Source organism: Gobius niger (genome assembly GCF_951799975.1).
Source record: "Gobius niger genome assembly, chromosome: 1".
Taxonomy (NCBI): Eukaryota; Metazoa; Chordata; class Actinopteri; order Gobiiformes; family Gobiidae; genus Gobius; species Gobius niger.
Window position 1 is genome coordinate 8,723,625 of NC_136852.1, and position 18,770 is coordinate 8,742,394.

Here is an 18,770-nt window from a genome sequence, read left to right on the forward strand (position 1 = left end):
GTCGACTACATCCACCATCCACACTCTCCCTTGAATATGACTCGAGTGTCCGGATTTGAAAACACCACCTCGCTCCGGGCTACGAAGGGCACGCACTGGTGCAGGCGGCGTGGGAGGGAGTGCTTATGTTAAAGACTGTGTCACGAACCTGACAGTGTGGGGGGAAAAAAAACATGTTTAGAGACTGAGAAAGAGTTCGATTTGACAACATTAAAGTTCTGTTTGAAAGCAGTTTTATCAACCAGAATCTAATATAATTTTCTGACTTTTATATAAAGGGGAATTGCTGGGTTCTAGGTTCTAGATTGTGATGATGTCACCGGACCCAGCGGGGGGGCAGGAGCCAGTTTTTCTTATTAACAGCATTACACTTTCAAGTCATAGCTAAAAAGAAAATGTATGAATAAGAAAAATGATCATTAATATCAGTCAATGGGTCCATGATCTCTCTGTAAAAGACCAAACATTTCCTCAAAAACAAATTAAATATTCCTATATATAATAGTATAGGCCTTTAGAACGCTGTGATGTCACCTGCAACCCAGCAATAGGACAAATAAAAATGATTTAGGTAATTCTGATTTACTGTATAATTATCTGGAACTTGATGGTAATTTCAAAAGGCAAAGCTCAAGATTTACCGGTCGATCTATGTTTCTACCCTCATCTCTAGGTAAGGACCCGAAAGGACAACATTGCAGGTAAATGAGTTTCCTTTGCAGGGTGGCTGGGCGCACCCTCAGAGAGAGGGTGAGGAGCTCAGTCACCCGGGAGGAGCTCGGAGTAGAGCCGCCGCTCCCTCACGTCGAGAGGAGCCAGCTGAGGTAGTTGGGCACCTGCTTTGGAGGCCACATGGTCGCCTCCCTCGGGAGATGTTCCGGGAATGTCCTATTGGGAGGAGGCCACATGGAAGACCCAGGACACACTGGAGGGACTGTGTCTCTGTGGCTTAGTGCTGCCTCGAGCCCCTAGAACAGCTGGAGGATTTGTGCATGGAGAGGGAAGTCTGGGCATCTCTGCTCAGACTGCTGCCTCCGTGACACGGCCCCGGATAAAGCGAAAGAAAATGGATGAATGGTAGTTGCAGATGAAGTAAAAGAGAAATAACAGAACTGATGTAAAGTGATTGTGAAGTAAAGGGCATGTCATAAGATTGCTCTTCTACTTTTCATTCAAGCTGCATTGACTTGAACAGTTTTGCTGTTTATAATCAATTTAATTCTGAAATGTAAGTGAAAATTAAAGGTATCACTTTATTTTACAGTCCCTTTATACATTGTACCTAATTAAATTTAGTACAATGTAATGTGCTCTGTAAATATCTGTAATAACTTGTAGATACACAATGAAATAACTTGTTTTAGTACTTTGTAGGTACTTAATGTAATAGGACACGAGATCCTTAGGGCTAGGGCTTAAGGTTAGGGTTAGAGTTAGAATTATGTCTTATTATATTATGTAACTACAAATACATATTATTCCATTGTGTATCTAACCCATGGGTACAACTTTTTACAGATTTTTAGAGGTTTAGGTACAATGTATCAAGGGTACTGTAAGATACAGTGTCACCAAATTGACAAACTGCAACATTTTTTAATGTTTATACAGTGTATCAGAATCTTGAGCATTGTATTTTTCATTTTAACAAACGTATTTCCGACTGCAACAACAGAACATATCCGTCTTGCTTTCCACCAACTCATAGCACTTGTTCCATAGTGGCCTATCTGGGAAAATAAGCACTAGTGGGAGGCACTGGATAATGTTTTTCTACTTATAGAAACGGGTCAGTTCTTTAACAATTTCTCTGCAACAAGATGTTCTCACTCCACGGTGTCTGATTGTGTATTTAAACCACTACCCCTGTAGTTTAGCCCTTCGCAATCAGGCTCTGAAGTCCCCTCCAATGTGAATGCTTGTAGATGTGTTTAAATATCCCAAGCACAGTGCAGTGGTGTAAAACGTTGCTGTCACATTTTTCCAAAGTTCTCTCCTTAAAATTGCCACTTCACTGATGTAAAACTTTAATTAGCCTAATACTATCCTTAGCTCATCAAAGTATAGTAATTAGAGAGCTACAAAAAGCTGCCATATGCACACTCAGTGTAGATGATTCTGAGATTAAAGTCAGTGAATACTTGTACTGCACTAAAAGCATGCGGTGAAGCTAATCTGACCTTTCCATCGGCAGCTGAGGTCTCAAGTCTGTGGCGCTGTAACCTAACGCTCCTCTGAGGACAATGAGAGCCGCTAAATGGACACTGGGCATTCTGACCTCGTGTTGACCTGTCCTGCATGTTACCCTTGAGAGGCGGAGGGTCAGAGTAAATGACACAAAAAAATCAACATCATGAACATTTTTGGAGCAATGTTGTGAATGCCTAAATCTTCAAAAGAATGCCTTATGTGTGTAATTGTTTCATGCATGAGGCCCAATGGCTCTGGAAAATGGAAATGTGTATTTGAATACGGCTTTTAAAGGTCAACGTCACATTATTTTATAATATAAACCACAAATTAAAAACAGTGTTCTAAAAAGGCTTTAAAGTGAGAATAAAGACATCGTACAAATGATTTTTTAGGTCAGCGGGGTTTGTTATCTCTCAAGTTGTTATAAGAGATAAAACACTTCACTTTACAGCACAGTAAAACACTGCCTGACCCCCCCCCCCAAAAAAAAAGAAGTAAGAAAAAAGTCATCACTTTTATTTCAATGAATCTCAATAAGACGCCTTTAGTAAACTTCACTATATCCTTAAAGGGGCTAGATGCAAGTTCGTCATTTTATACTCGCTACTGCCACCTCAGGTCTTATGCGTAACTGCAGCTTCTATATTAAGCTCGTGCATGACGGCACTTCAGACCCGAATGAACAACTTTCTGAGTGACAGTGCAGGATTTTAGAGGCAGTTGTGGTGAAAAGGTCTGAGCTCATTCTACACATCAGGACATGGCTGGAACATGTAGGGGGAGGAAAATACTTAACTTTAACATTTTTAAACTCCGTATACTATAGTCCCTTTAAGGTTAGGATTAAGGGGTGGTTTGGATTAGTTGAACCTCTTACCAAGTGCATTTTCTCCAATTCAGCTTTACCCTAATCTTAAAGCTTCTGGATGAGAGTCATTTGGCCAGTGTAATGCCTCCTTTAAAAGCTAAGACCTATGAAAAAAAACGGGTCCAAACAGGTCTTTTCCCTCACGTGGTTGCCTTGTTGTCGTAACTCTTTTCCATTTTTTTAATCATGTTTTCGTCAGATTTTGTCACTTTTTTTGTCACATTTTCATTGCTTTTTGTGGTGTTGTTGAGGTTTTGTCGCATTGAAGCTTTAAAAGAGAAGGTTGCCTGACTAAATGCAGTTTTCCTGAGTGGAATGACACAGTTTCTTCTGGATGTTCCTCTGAGGCGACTGGTGTCGGACCTTACACTCAGAAATTCACTAAGAGGTGGAGGAGGCCATGAAGGATTTTATATGCTAAACACATATTTGTGAACTTGATAAGGTTTTCCCAAATTAATAAATTGTATTTTGACTTTGGATTTTGGAATGTGCTATATATGAAAATGAAGGTATTATGATACATCACAAACCTTATCCTTAGTTAAACCCAGTGCAAAGTCTGTATAACTGTTTTTATCCCCAGTTCCCAGGACAGTTCAACTCTATTATCACTGTGCTGTAAACTAAAGTGCAACTCATCTCACAAAAGTACAGCTGTGCTTTGATTTAGTGTCTCAATTTTGTGCTGCGTCTCTGCTGAGCTGTGGTGCTGATGTTGCCGTGTGAGGGGGATGGATGGCTTTATGCTGTGTACATTACCTCCCATAGAGCTGTGAGTGACGGGCCAAGGCTCCATAATCAGTGCAGCTGCGGCCTTCGTGACCCGTCATCCGCTGGGCAGCAGTGGACACACCTCCGGCTGAAGGAGGTAATCAGTCAGGCTCGGTCCCAGAGGAGTGGACCGTGTGCCCTTCACGCTGACGTTACTCATGGTGATCCGGGTCAGGGGATTGTTAACCTCTTAACCCCCACTTTAACAGAGCGTATTTTCTCCAGTCCGGCTTCACTCAAATCTGAAAGCTTCTTACAGACTACAGGCCAGTGTATCGCCTCATTTGAAAAATAATCCATTCATCCATTTTCTTCCACTTCTCCGTTCCCGGGATGTGGGGGCGGCTGTTGGAGTTGCCCAAATCACATTGCACCAGCCCCTATGGCGCCTCCTGCAGGTGGTGGGTCCATTGAAGGACGGCCTCACGATTCTAATCGGGCCTGTTGTTGGTCTCTCATAAGGGGCTTCTGAACCGCTCTTTGTCTGACCCGTCACCTAGGACCTGTTTGCCATGGGAGACCCTACCAGGGGCACGAGGCCCCCACAACAGAGCCCCCAGGATCAGTCAGGAGGGGTATTTGAAAGACAAGGCCTACAAAATCATCCAAGATGTTTCCTCATTGTGTTTTTTCTCCCGTTTTATTTTTTGCTTTTGTGTAACTTATTGTTGTTTTTGTCAATTTTTTGTTGCATTTTTGCTAAAAATTTTTTTTGCATTTTTAGTAGTGGTGGGCTGTTAACGGCGTTAACGTGCTGCGTTAACGCGAGACTCTTATCGCGCGATAAAAAAAATATTGCCGTTAATCTATTCTCAAAGCTGGGTTGGGAGCTGGGTCTATACCCTGCAAGCTATGATGACTTTCACCGTGATATTTTGTGCAGGGCTTAAAGTATTCCGGCCCGAGGCCTCTGGCGCAAGCAAAGTGTATCAGACTGCAAATTATTTGTCCGGTTTTTCCGCGCATTTGTGAAAAACTCGCCTTTCCCGCACTTCTTACGGTCCATGAATGCATCTCACACGCAGCCTCGCTGTTACGTGATTCTTCTGAAACCAAAACAACTGCCACGCGGATGCTGGAGCTACTTTTGTTATGGATTAAGTTTTGCCAAATGGACGCTATGACCAGACGAGTGAGAATCGGATAAAGAGGCGAGAGCAGCAGGTTCTACGACTGATCCACAGTGAGTTTATTTACTTATTCTGTGAGAACAGTCGGGCTAACGGGGTCGCATCACCCGCGCTAAAAATAATAAACTAAAAGCCTCGAGCCACGAGAGCGCGGTGTCGGACCTGCCCCGCTCCGCGCCTCCTTCTGCAGCCGTGCGCGCAGTGAGGTGCGCGCGGTGAGACAGGTGTGCACGGGAACGACACGCTGCGTAAAAACAAAATATTGGCCTAGGCTACATTGCTTATATACAGTAGCCTCTATCTAACGTTTTTCTTTTTTCTTTTAAAGCACCGATAAGAGCACCATTAAAGTCCCGGATCTTTTTTCTGTAGCAGGTCATAGTTGCAGAAGAGGAGATTTAGTTTGTCACCAGAAAATTGATTGACACAAAGCTACTGATGAACTGTGTACGTTCATCAGGACCTCTGATGTCGGCCTACAGTTCAAAATTAATGTTTAACTGAATAAACAGTTAGTAAACACAAGTGCATCTTCTTGAACATGAATTATTTTCATCACCAATTATCATAGTAGAACGTTCTCAAGCAGTTTGTGATGCATTTTGGAAACAGGAGATGAGCCCCTGGCCTGATTTGAGAAACTCGTTCTCAATGACTTACTTTTAGTCATTATTTGGGTAGCACACATATTCTGAATGGCTTCGGCAGAATTCAAGCGAGACATTTTAATCTAGATTAATCTAGATAAATTTCAAAATTAATCTAGATTAATCTAGATTTAAAAAATTAATCTATGCCCACCTCTAATTTTTAGTAATTTTTTTGTAAGTTTTTGTAATTTTTTTTTGTAGCTTTTTCATCACTTTTTTGTGGTCTTTTTGTAACTTTTTCATCACTTTATTGTTGCTTTTTTGTAACTTTTTATGTTGCTTATTTGTGACTTTTTTGTTGCAATTTTCATCACTTTTTTGATGCTTTTTTGTCACTTTTTGTAGCTTTTTCATCATGTTTTTGTGGTCTTTTTTGTAACTTTATGCTGCTTATTTGTAACTTTTTTGTAGCTTTTTCATCACTTTTTGGGGATTTTTTGTAGCTTTTTCATCACGTTTTTGTGGTCTTTATAGTCACGTTTTGTGTTGCTTTTTCATTACTTTTTGTGATCCTTTTTTGTTACTTTATTCTCACGTTTTAGAGAAAAGCCTTTAAGGAAATCTCCTCAGACTTGCATGCAGGCCTGGGAACTTATCCAGGGCTGAAACTGTGACTCTGATCGCGATGTTTCTCTCGGAAACAAGAGTAATGCAGAGTCAGAACTGAATCGTGCACATTTTAAAGACCTTTCTCCCTCTTTGCTTTGGCTCAGCGCAGCTTCATTGTAAAACACTTCCTCATGTACCTGCTCAAATTCTGGCAGCCTCACAAACTCGCATGAATCGTAATTCCATCTCATCCATGCAGTTTGCACAACCTGAAAAGACCCCGTTCTCAGCACTTTCTTTTCTGACAAAGAAAGATGCTTCAGACTCACATCTCTCACACAAAGCTCTACAAAGTACTCGGCTACTGAAGTGCTTTGTAAATGCGTATCGCTGTTGTGTCCTTGGGTGAGAAATGCCTGTGTGACTGCGATGTGCAGGTGTGGTGTTGATGGACGGAACTTAAAGTGAATGTTTGCAGGAGGCTCGTAGGTCTTTGGAAAGTCAGTAAAGCTGCACTTGGTTTGATGCATAAGAAGACAAGCACATATTTCTGTGAGCAAGCCATTCTTCATTTGAAAGCTTATTATTGGGAAGCTAGTTTCCATTCCAAACTGGTTTAATAAGAGTGTACAAAACAATCAACATACCCTCACTTTACAAACAAAGTACAGTTGGTAATTTTTGCTCTTTTTGGGTCTGTGTTTAGCAAAAAAAAAAAGAGTTACTCAATAGTCAAGTATAATTGATTAACAATGAATCGACAAAGATTTGCACAGTGTTTTGGGGTTTGATCAGTTGGTGGTTTACACTAGCCTGGCCTTAGCCATCCGTAAACTCAATTATCATTTCCCTACATGTACGTCTGGGCTTGATCTCAGTGGCCGCGTTACATTGGTTGACTTTCTACCTACCATTCAGCGAGCGGGGGAGGCGGGTGTTGTAGGTGACGTCAAGCATTTGCACCGATTTGCTGGTTGTAGTTTGGCAATGGTGGCGGATACGAAAGTAAAGGAAGCTCTTCAATCCGTCCTGGCTCGGCTCCCAAATATCCAGAAATTAAAATTGAAGCCTTGGAATTAGCAAGGAATGACCCCAAGAGTTATGATAGAGTTGTGATAGAGTTATGATAGAGTTTTGATAGAGATATGATAGAGATATGATAGAGATATGATAGCTATGATAGAGTTATGATAGAGTTTTGATAGAGATATGATAGAGTTATGACAGAGTTGTAATAGCTGCTTCACTCACTCAAGTTCCAGACCCTTGTACGAAACGCAGTAAGTACGAGGGTCTGGTAAAATCAGTTTAGTTTATTTAATCAATCAATCAGTTTAGTTTATTTAAAAGGTACAATGGGCAAAAACATGGATATCATCTCCAGTCCCTGAGCAGATGAGTTAGTTTAGTGAGGCAAGACAAGGCAAGTTTATTTGAAGAGCACAATTCAGACAAGGTCATTCAAAGTGCTCTCCCTAAAATTAGAGGAAGGCTGATAAAAGCAGGGTGTAGGTCAAGGCAAGCTAGTAAATGCTTTGTCTGACTTCGATCTTTCTATGGCGGATCAAAATTCCTCTCTCCTCGTCTCCTGTCCTCAGCAGCTGCAGGCGTTCCTCAGTCAGCGCAGAGGAACCAGCTCAGCCCTTTGGCCACGAGCCGAGGAGCTGCAGCGTCTGCCCTGTCAGCCTCTGTCCCTCTGGCTCTACAGCCACTGCTTTCTTTAATACACGGTATATTATGTATGGACACATTTAAGGCCAGACACTGCAGGTAAAACATCTATTTTTCATGCAGTGGTCAGTTTCGGGATGTTTGGAAAGTTTTCTTCCTCAACATCTTAGTTTTAATATCACCCTTTACGAATCATTACAGCATTGTCACATCGTGTCTCCTTTCACAAATACTGACATGTTTCCATATGACTCTATAATCCAAATACAGCTAGGTTTTCATTACAGTCTTCTATTTTACATGGTAAGTAACCCATAGGAATACGAGAAATAAGATATAAACTCCATCCTGCAGGGGGCGGTAGAGGCGCTGGAGCTGTTGACGTGTTATTTTTCTGTGACTTTGTTGTGATGCTCGGCTCAGCATGTAAGCAGAGTGACAGAATGCATTGTGATGCAGCATGCAGAAAGTCTAAATTAGCAGGTGCCAGCTAAGCGGGGCTGACATGTCGTGCAGCTGATGTGGCATTCCTTTGTTTTTCTGGGTCACGTTGTGCAAACTCATGGCTTGTGTGCAGTAGCTACATGTCTTTAAACTGAGAATCCGCTTGCATTGTTTATGGGAAAATGTACATTATGACGCATGGGACCAATGACAATTCAAAGCTCTCTCTCTCTCTTTCTCTCTCGCTCTCACTCTCTGTCTCTCTCTCTCACTCTCTCTCTCACTCTCTCACTCTCTGTCTCTCTCTCTCACTCTCTCTCTCACTCTCTCGCTCTCACTCTCTCTCTCACTCTGTCGCTCTCTGTCTCTCTCACTCTCTCTCTCACTCTCTCACTCTGTCTCTCTCTGTCTCTCTCTCGCCCTCACTCTCTGTCTCTCACTCTGTCGCTCTCTCTCTCACTCTCTCTCTCTCGCTCTCACTCTCTGTCTCTCTCTCTCACTCTCTCTGTCTCGCTCTCACTCTCTGTCTCTCTCGCTCTCTGTCTCACTCTCTCTCTCGCTCTCACTCTCTGTCGCTCTCTCTCACTCTCTCTCTCTCACACTCTCTCGCTCTCTGTCTCTCTCTCGCTCTCACTCTCTGTCTCTCACTCTGTCGCTCTCTCTCTCACTCTCTCTCTGTCTCGCTCTCTCTCTCTGCCTCTCTCACTCTCGCTCTCTCTCGATCTCGATCTCTCTATATATATCCATGCTAAACAGTTACTATTACCTGCAATACCAAAATATCAAGGTCAAAGTGTTAAAAAAAGCCTATATATTGATATAGTACCAATGGGTGATGAAAGCGCTTCTGTTTGGTCCTCATGGCGGGGAGCTGACATTGCTGTAATACCACCCCCTGGTGGCCAGGGGCGACTCCAAAAGACATTTGGTAAACAGGATTCCTATGTAGCTTTGGACCTCGTTTGCACTGTTTAAAAGCCTGTCTCCAAAGAGGTTATTTTTTCTAAAAATTGCTATGAGCCATGTGAGCTGCTTTTTGTCCAGCAGCAATAAAAAGTTGAAGCCTAAATATATGATTCGGAGCCAATCCGGCGTGGACTTCCCGCCTTTTTGCCCTTTTAGGGAACAGGCTTAGGGACTGAGCAGCCATGCAAATTTCGCAGGCCACACTGGATCATTATATGCTATCTCTTGAATATCATATCTATGTATAGAACCGATATAATAATTCAGTTTATTTGTTATTTATTTGTTAAATTTCCCTCTTGTTTGATATTTGTCTGATTGCTTCCTGAGTTTTGGCGGTGGACGTGAGGACAATGAGAGTGTACAGGACACATACAGTGCGGTGCTTAGGTGCAGGTGCTGAAGTAGGCCAAAGCACTGCCTCCATCCTGAGATATGAGAGCGTCTTTACAAGTGCTTGCTGTGCACCTGCCACAAACAAACAACTTCACAACGCTACATGACTCAGCTCAAAGCTACACGTGCACATTTAGAGACGGACTTTGAGGCGTAGACCCCGGCAGTTAGATGTCAATGATGCAGTAAATGGAGATAATTGAGAAGAAATCTGATTACTAGTTTCTTTACTTAGTTGCGAACATCTTGTTTCCCACAGAATCAACAATGGACCACATTATTCCTTGCTTTAGCCAAGATAAACTCAAAATAATGTTGGTGTTTCCCCCAGACTTTGTAGCTTTTGGTTGTTTTTCTAAATATCGGACATTTTTTGAATAATAAGACACTTTCAACTGTTAAAATATTGCCAAAATGAATCCTTAGTTATTTGTAGAAGTAGTTATACTGACGCTACTCTTTCTGTTTTAAAGCACATTTGCTTTGTAGAATTTGTCCTGTAAAAGAATATTGTGCTGTGTTCAGGGAAACTCTTTGTGCTTTGTGCTGGAGAAGTGTTTTATCAGTGCTTAAAAACTCTAAAACAATAGTGCTATTGTCCGAATTTGAACTACAAATGAGTTCAAACCAGCTGCCAGGGAAGATGCGATGGGAAAACAGTGCTTTACCCACAGAGACAGGAGAGTTAACCTGCCGGGCCAGTGTTTACTGACCTGTCTCCCGCTCCTCCAGCCCCACACTGGACAGTGATGGATGGAGATCAGACAGCGCCACTTGCACTGTTACTCTCTGCAACCGTACACCCACTTCTTTCACTCAGCACTTTCCTGCTTCCCATTAGGAGCGCGGGATTAGGGCCTCGGCGGAAACCTAAACCCGCCTCAATCCCCCCGCGCGGAATTGTTTGGGAATCTGCGGCGTCCCGGAGGAGAAGCCCGAGCATCGATCTGGAAACAAAGACGTACGCTTCCATTAGCTGCGGGACGGTTGGGGACAGGGGGAACAAAAACAAGTTTACTTTGAGGGATTGTAGAAACGCTTTTGGTCATAACATCGCATTATGTAACAACTGTTCAGAATGCATTATGGCATCTATTCATATAAAGGTTAATAAAACTGTAGCCTACATGTTTTATAAAGTATTTACCAAAGCATTACCAACTTCTTCATAGTGTGTACATTGCAAAACACAATCTAGAATTAAGGAACACTTCATGAAATAAGTTTGTTTTCCTTTAGAAAGAATGTAAATCACATCGATGTAGTTCATATATCCAGACAGAGATGCTCACATAGTTCTTTATTTGTCTGCAACATTAAGTAAAGTAGTAACCCAATTACAGGTGAACCAATCAACTCACAGTGCTCTATACATAGACAATAAGAAGGTGCATATTCAACCCAGAAAACATTTTAAACTAAAATCATCATTCAGTCGTCCTGTAATTGGGTCCCATGTATACCTGGTAGACACTAAGGCTATATAAGTCTGAGCAACCAGCCTGACTGTAAACGCTCTGAGGAAGGCTTATGCCGAAACAAAGAACTATGTGAGTAAACATTTGTAGTGGCCATAGTTTTTGGAATGGGTTGGGAACCACTGGTCTACAGCCGAACTGTGTGACGGGTTGGACATTTCTTTGTAATCACTCATAATCTCAGAATATCAAATGTGAAGACTAGCTGAGAATAATAATAAGCAGTGATTTGATCAAAGCCCCAACTTGACTGCAGCTTCATTAATGACAGCGGCTTACACTTGTATTGCACTTTACAAGCCTGTGTCACAAGTTCCTGAAAGTGCAGTAGTCTTTATTCATTCACTTGGTGGTGGTAAACTGTTATTGAAGCCACAGACGCCCTGGGGCAGACTGTCCATTTACCACATGGCTATATAATGTGTTGTTCATATCCTGAGCTCTTTTTATGTCAGTGCCCTCTGCTGGACACGTGTGGAAATCTATCCTTTTTTAAAATTATTTAATGCCCCCTAGTGGCTAGAATGAGCATTCTGGTTATTCTTTAAAAATTCATAACTCTGCACAGGAATGGGCTAGAGACTTACTTTTTTTTTACATACTCTGGAATTTATGCTCTACAGGGCAGGTTTGACACCCCTGTTCTAGATGTAAGGCAAGAGCACTCGCCACCCTGCCGCCCATCCCATCTGATATATTATCCAAGCCCTATTTTTTACACAGTAAAGCTTTACAGGGAAGCAGGCAGGATTTGATCGATGAGTTTTCAAGCAACAAACAATAAAGTGGCTAAAGGCGAGGATTTGATGATAAGCTTCTGTTGCTATAGAAGTCAAATCGATGCGCTATGGTAGTTTGGCACAACAATAGCCTCTATTATAAAATGGCTCGCACAGACATAAAAAATTACCTGGAGCCGTGGCGCTGCTTCTGCACAGCCCATTTTTTTCTGCCAAAGAATGAATGCACTGACTGTACCCAGCTCTATTCAGATCGAAGATTGCATTTCAGCCGTGGTGTTGAAGCAAAACGGTGCATACTCTGGGTTGTAATATGATTTTTTTTTTTTTGCCCAGGAGGCAGACAGGATAACATTCTAGGAACGCAGCACTGACAAAGAAGTGGAATGAGCTTGTATTTTCAGATACAGAGGGCATTTGGTTACCTGCTTTACACATACAGCCTATAGGACCATGAACCAGGACAGAGGGGCCTGCACTTTACCCCACACCTCAATCTGGACCTGCAGGGCATAATACAGCATGTATCGTTTGACGGGACACGGCATAGCACATATTTTTCAAATTGTCCAAGCACAAAAGAGCACAAAAGAGTATGAAATTCCAATTGCTAATTCATTTCTTTTGCTGCATGTTGGCTTTGAATGACCTTGTGTTCAAAAAAAGTGAGAATTTTCCCAGTGCTCTGACAAATATGCAGTAGGAGTTTAGAGAAATGTGTGCAAACCAGGAATTATTATTCAAGGTTTTGACTAGAGAGCAGTGGTGATCAAAGTACTTGATTTCATTACTTGAGTTAAAGTAAAGATACCTTAATAAAGTAAAAGTTGCTTCGTAAAATGTTTACTTATACATACATATACATTATGCAACTTGTTATGTGGGGGGAAAAAAATCGATATTTGTGTGTATTTGACCTTGTAGTGACCCAGAGACTGTATGAGTGGTCAGCATGGCGCCTTTACTTTCCATCACAGTGGTCTCTCGGACGCTACATTTTGAATACCGAAGTAGAATTATGCAGTACTACAACATGTAACATCTCTACTCAAAATGAAAGGCAACCAATTGACAGTAGCATTTCTATGCGCTCGTAATCATTGCTCAAGAAGATAGGAGTAAAAACACGGTCCCAGAGAGCACACGTTTATGTGAAGAAACAATGAGTCAGTGTTAAGTTGCTCAACACGCTAGCATCCTAGCATTTAGCTTCAACAGCTCAGCTCCGACCTCTCCAAGTGAAAGCTCTGAACCACACTCCAAACCTTGGATACAACATGTGACAGGGGTCAGAGCTGAGCTGTTACTGTAGTATTTCCTCAGTGTTCATAGATGTGAGCCACACATGTTTTTATCGTGTTGTAGCCATTGACAGTTGATTGTTGACAGTTGCTAACCGGTAGCATGCTAACGTCTTGAGCAGCTTAAACACTGACTGTTCAAATCTGTTTCCACTTTAATGTGTTAATGTAGTCTGAGGAGTGAAGCAGATCTTTAGTAAATCCTGCTGTAGCTCGACGGACAGAGCTGCTACCTCTGTGCCACATTTGCTGGTTATATCATATAAACGTGCGTCTCTGGGGCCGTGTTTTAACTGTTATCTTCTTGAGCGATGATTACAAATACATAAAAATGCCACTTTCAATCAGATGTCTTTCTTTTGCATCCTGAGTAGAGATATTGTTACATGTTGTAGTACAGCATTATTCTACTTCGCTATTCAAAACTATGCCAACTATGTCTCCGAGCTGGCCTGGTGTCGCCTCGGGGTCCCCCCAGAACAGCTGGAGGAGGTGTGTGTGGATCGGGAAGTCTGGGCATCTCTGCTGAGACTGCTGCCCCCGCGACCCGGCCCCGGATAAAGCGGAAGAAAATGGATGGATGGATGGATGGTATTCAAAATGGCGGCCGGAACTATGCGTGATGTCATTGGAAACGCATGTATACTGGAGTCATACGAAATGTAAATGGACACTTTTTGGGTATTCCATGCACATTAGTTGTGTCATAGTAGATGGAACATTTGAAGCCCATTCTCCATCACCGGACACGTTATGAGCAGTTCTTCGCTCATTGTGTTAATCGCGGTGACATCGGTTTTCTAACATGCTAAGCTGGCTTGAAGAGAAAGCTCCAATTAACTGTTCTGTCACGTGTTATGCTGCTACCTGCAGAGGGTTCTGGAGGGAATTTTCAAAATCCTGACCCAGCCCAATCTCACTCCTTACTGTCTTTGCCTGGTTGCAAATTTCAAAACACACAATATAAATTCTGAGCGTTCATAATGCATTATATGTCCACTTTATGTTTATGGGAACATACACTTTGATCATTACAGGCCTCACATTTGTACTTCCTCGGCCGATCAAACCATCCCCCTCTGCTGGTGAAATGATTGGCAAAACAAACAGGGCATTTACAGTTTGCTGGCGGTGCTATTTTGAGCATGTGCAGGGCCGCAGTGCTGACATTTGCATCATCACGTACTCAACCAGAAATATGCACGAAGAGTGATAAAGGATTCGCCTGCAGCAAACTCCCTCACCTCCTCCTGACACTTCTCTCGCAGTCACACCACCGTACAAGACTCAAAACCGTTTAGTTTTACGCTCACATGCAAGAGAGAGAGTGCTTGGGATGCGTCGTCAAAATTCTAGCACATTTTAACAAAACTATTGGGGATGTTAAAACATACACTCCTCAAGATAGCATCCATATTTTTCTGTTGATTTACGACATAGGTTTATGACATTGTAATAATACTATAACTTGAATGCCACAACTGCAAAAAATCTGTACATATTTACTTTCTCAAGATATTTTTGACTGAGAAAAGAATCACCATTTCAGCTAAAACTGCAGCTGGACCATCATTTTGGTTTTTGTTTATGAACTTATGCAGTAAAATGTGCAATGTCATTTCCAACAAAAGTTACATTTACTGTCAGTTTGAATCAAATTTCTGTCTGGATGTCTTAAAGGTGCATTAAGTAACTTTTTACACAGAAAAAAGTTGATATTTGTACGTATTTGAGCTTTCAGTGACCCGGTGGCTGTACGGGGGGGTTTACATGTCGCGTTTGTTGTCCATGCCCGTGGCCTCTATGACCACGGGCATGGACAACTTCGGGCTGCACGAGCTTAATATAGAAGGTTCAGTTACACATATGACCTGAGGTGGCAGTAGTGAGTAATAATAATAATAATAATAATAATAATACATCAGACTTGTATAGCGCTTTTTTGGACACTCAAAGACGCTTTACATGGGGGATAAAACAATACAAAAAGGGGGGTTTAAGAAAAAGCTAGTTTGAACAGGTGGGTTTTGAGCACTGATTTGAAGGTTGGTAGTGAGTCAGAGTTTCTAATGGGCTGTGGGAGTGAGTTCCAGAGAGTGGGGGGCGGCAATAGCTCGGTCCCCCAAGGTCCGGGGGTTAGTGTGGCTGATTGGAGTGAGGTGGTTGGAGCCGGCTGAGCAGAGGCGGCGGGTGGGTTGGTGTTGTTGCAGGAGCTCGGTGAGGTTGGGCGGGGCCAGGTTATGGAGGGATTTATAAGTGAGGAGGAGGAGCTTGTACTGAATACGATATTGAAGGGGGAGCCAGTGGAGCTGTTGGAGGACGGGGGTGATGTGTTCTCTGGACCGGGTGTGGGTGAGGAGGCGGGCAGCAGAGTTTTGGATGTATTGCAGTTTTTGGAGATGAGTGGTGGGAAGTCCGTAGAGAGGCTATTGCAGTAGTCGAGTCTGGAAGTGATGAATGCGTGGATGAGGATTTCAGCTGTAGACTGGGTAAGGGAGGGGCGGAGGCGGGCAATGTTGCGGAGGTGGAAGAAGGATGTTTTAGTGATGTTGTTGATGTGTGTTTTGTATGAGAGGGTGGAGTCTATTATATGATGTCGAGGTTGCGTACAGAGGGGGAGGGGATGACATTGTGACAAAATATAAAATGAGTAAAAATGGCCAACCCTTTAAGGAGGGCTAAAGAGGTTAAGCAAGTTTGTTTACCGTCAGTGCTGGACACATAGATGAACCCAAGAAATTTTGCTTGTCTGACCATTGGCCGTGCTTACACATGAAGAGGGATAATTAACCTCTGTTGTGCGTCATACTGTGATGATGTGAAAACAGGAAGCAACCTCCCTCTCTCCTGATACAGCTTAATTTTTTACCTTTTTCTGCGAACTGCACATGGTTTCTGTTCCACATTGTTTTTCTGGATACTTTTGTATGTCTATGCTGCGTTTTTGTGGAGGTTTGGTGGATTTGTTTGAAAGTCCAAAACTGTCCTGAAGAAAGCAGCTTTTTAAAGGTAAACAAAAGCTAAATCAGCTAAACTCATTTGAGACCTACAAATTTCTTCTTCTGAGACACTGAAGAGGCACCAAGAGCCCCCACACCTGCAGCACAATGGAGGCGTCACTAGAGGAGCTACAGGAAACAAGGAAAGGGACAAACGAGGAGATGGTGAAAGACTGTTGTGGAGCGGAGGGAGCTGCAGAAGGAAGGGGAAGCAGGAGGTGTAGCTGACCAGTGCAGGACACCACGCTCTGAGACGAACCCAGCAGGGGCTGCACCGGAGGACCAGAGGAGACAGAGGGCAGCCTTTACTCCGCGTACTACAGATTGACACACAGTGGCAGCGCGGCTCAGGACTGACACCTGAACACTATTTCGTTGTACGCTTGTACAATGACAATAAAGCACTTTCTTACTGATATGTAAGCCTAAACATACAGTGCCTGAGAGCCAAAGATGGTAGGACCGTATAGCATGACCCAATTTAATGAATGGAGATTAAATTTTTTGGCCCCCGCACCTGCCACAAATCTTTAAACATATCATTTAGTTGACCATTTTTGATTCATCTACAATCATTAATAGTCATTCCTTATCCATCCATCCATCCATCCATCCATCCATCCATCCATCCATCCATCCATCCATCCATCCATCCATCCATCCATCCATCCATCCATCCATCCATCCTCTTCCACTTGTCCGTTGCCGGGTCGTGGGGGCAGCTGTTGGAGCTGCCCATATCACATTGCACCAGCCCCTATGGCTCCTCCTGCAGGTGGTGGGTCCAGAGAAGGACGGTCTCACGATTCTAACCGGGCCTGTTGGTCTCTCATAAGCGGCTTCTGAACCGATCTTTGTCTGACCCATCACCGAGGACCTGTTTGCCATGGGAGACCCTACCAGGGGCACGAAGCCCCCGATCATTCAGGTGCTCAAACCCCTCCACCACATTATGGTGGCGGTTCCAGGAGGAGTGTCATTCCTTATATTTGGTTGATTTTGTTTTGGTTTTATTACTGTATTTGCTTTTAGTTTAGCTTTCTGAGTGCCTCAACTTGCTGCCTTCTTGCTACTGTTTCTTGCTCACCTCCCCCATCCCCGTTTCGCGCTCCGCTTTGATTTGCAGCTGCCCATGGGGAGAGAGGGGAGGGGGGTGTACTGTAGTGTGCGCTGGGATTTTGGGACATAGGAATGTTATCAGCAAATATGTTCAGGCGTGAAAAACCTTAATTGAATCTGAGAATGCAAAGTGTTATGCAAAACCTGCTGGCTCTGAACGGCACAGTTACAGCGCAAGGATGTAGGAGCATGTGTTCTTTGTGCCAATATCAAGTAAAGAGGAGAACAAAAGGGAGAAATGAGTCCTCTGAGAGCTGCCAACACTCGACTCAGTTGTTAAGATGCTCAGAGGAAACGTGCAGTATGTGGTTTGAGTGGCAACTGATCCGTTGAACAAAGAGAAGTACCTTTACGTTTAGACAATAAAACATATGAAGAGTTCAGTTGCAAAAGCAGATAGCTCTGTTTTGAATATTTTTAATAATTTTTTAGGGATATTTGTTTCTGTACTCTACAGATGACACTAGTGAAACTAAAATTGTGTAAATTTGATTAAGAACTAGGGACCTTATATTTTAATTGCACTGAAACAGACCTGGCAATGAAAAATACTGCTAAGTAAAGAGAAACTTTCAAGCATACATTGAGTTCTTTCAATGACGCTTATCTGTTTTTTCAAATTAACGTTTACATGAATAAATAAATAGTACTGAACACTGGTGATGAAGCCATTGGCCATTTTATTATTCCATAAATATATTAAAGGCAAATTCAGAACCTCCAGAATTCAGTCCGTGAGCTTTAAGTAAAGTCCTGCATTAGCACTAAACTCGGACATGATTGAGGCTTTTGGTAGTGAGAGTCCTTTTAGATTTACTGCAAATGGTTCTGGCAACCCAAAGTGTGTGGCTCATTGTGGTTTCTCAAAAAAAAGAAAAAGAAAAAAAGCCTAAAAACAGAGGATAACAAAAGACACTCAAACCATCAAAACAAAGTCCTTTATTTTAGGATAGGAACCCCGTGTTTTGACCACATATCAGTCTTCCTCAGGGCAAACAATTTAAAAGTGGCACCATAAGAGGTGGTCATGTAACAAGTAGTGACCATCCCCCTTGTCTAAAGAACATGAAAACAGAAACAATATTTACATATTTACAAACTCAACGACTAAAAAGACTTAATACATAAACATTGAAATTGTTATCTGTAAAACCAATATGAGATTTGAACATGTTTACTGGGGATACAGGTCATGTTCATGAAATTAGCATAAATTCATATAGGCAATGATGCTGCCTGCATCACCTTCTTCAACCAATAATTTCCCAGGATTCCCCTCTTAAGTCCCTCATTCACTGCCTTGACCGTTTCCCAGTGTGCTGCGACCTTCCTCCACCCCTCCTCTACATGGCCTCATCTCTATACTCTGCTCGCCTCAGGTCATCGTCCACTGACCACCACCAGTGTCTAAACTCTGGGGAAAGACTCTCCTTCGTACATTCATCACAGCCATGCACAGTATTTCATACCGTTGATTCACTGTCTTTTAATG

General features: G+C 42.6%; 1 protein-coding gene across 1 annotated transcript in view; it reads left to right on the forward strand.

Moving 5' to 3' along the window:
* The window catches only part of kcnab1a (potassium voltage-gated channel subfamily A regulatory beta subunit 1a), a 173,793-nt gene that overhangs the window by 38,491 nt on the left and 116,532 nt on the right, over nt 1–18,770 (forward strand). The gene's annotated exons all lie outside the window — the stretch shown is intronic.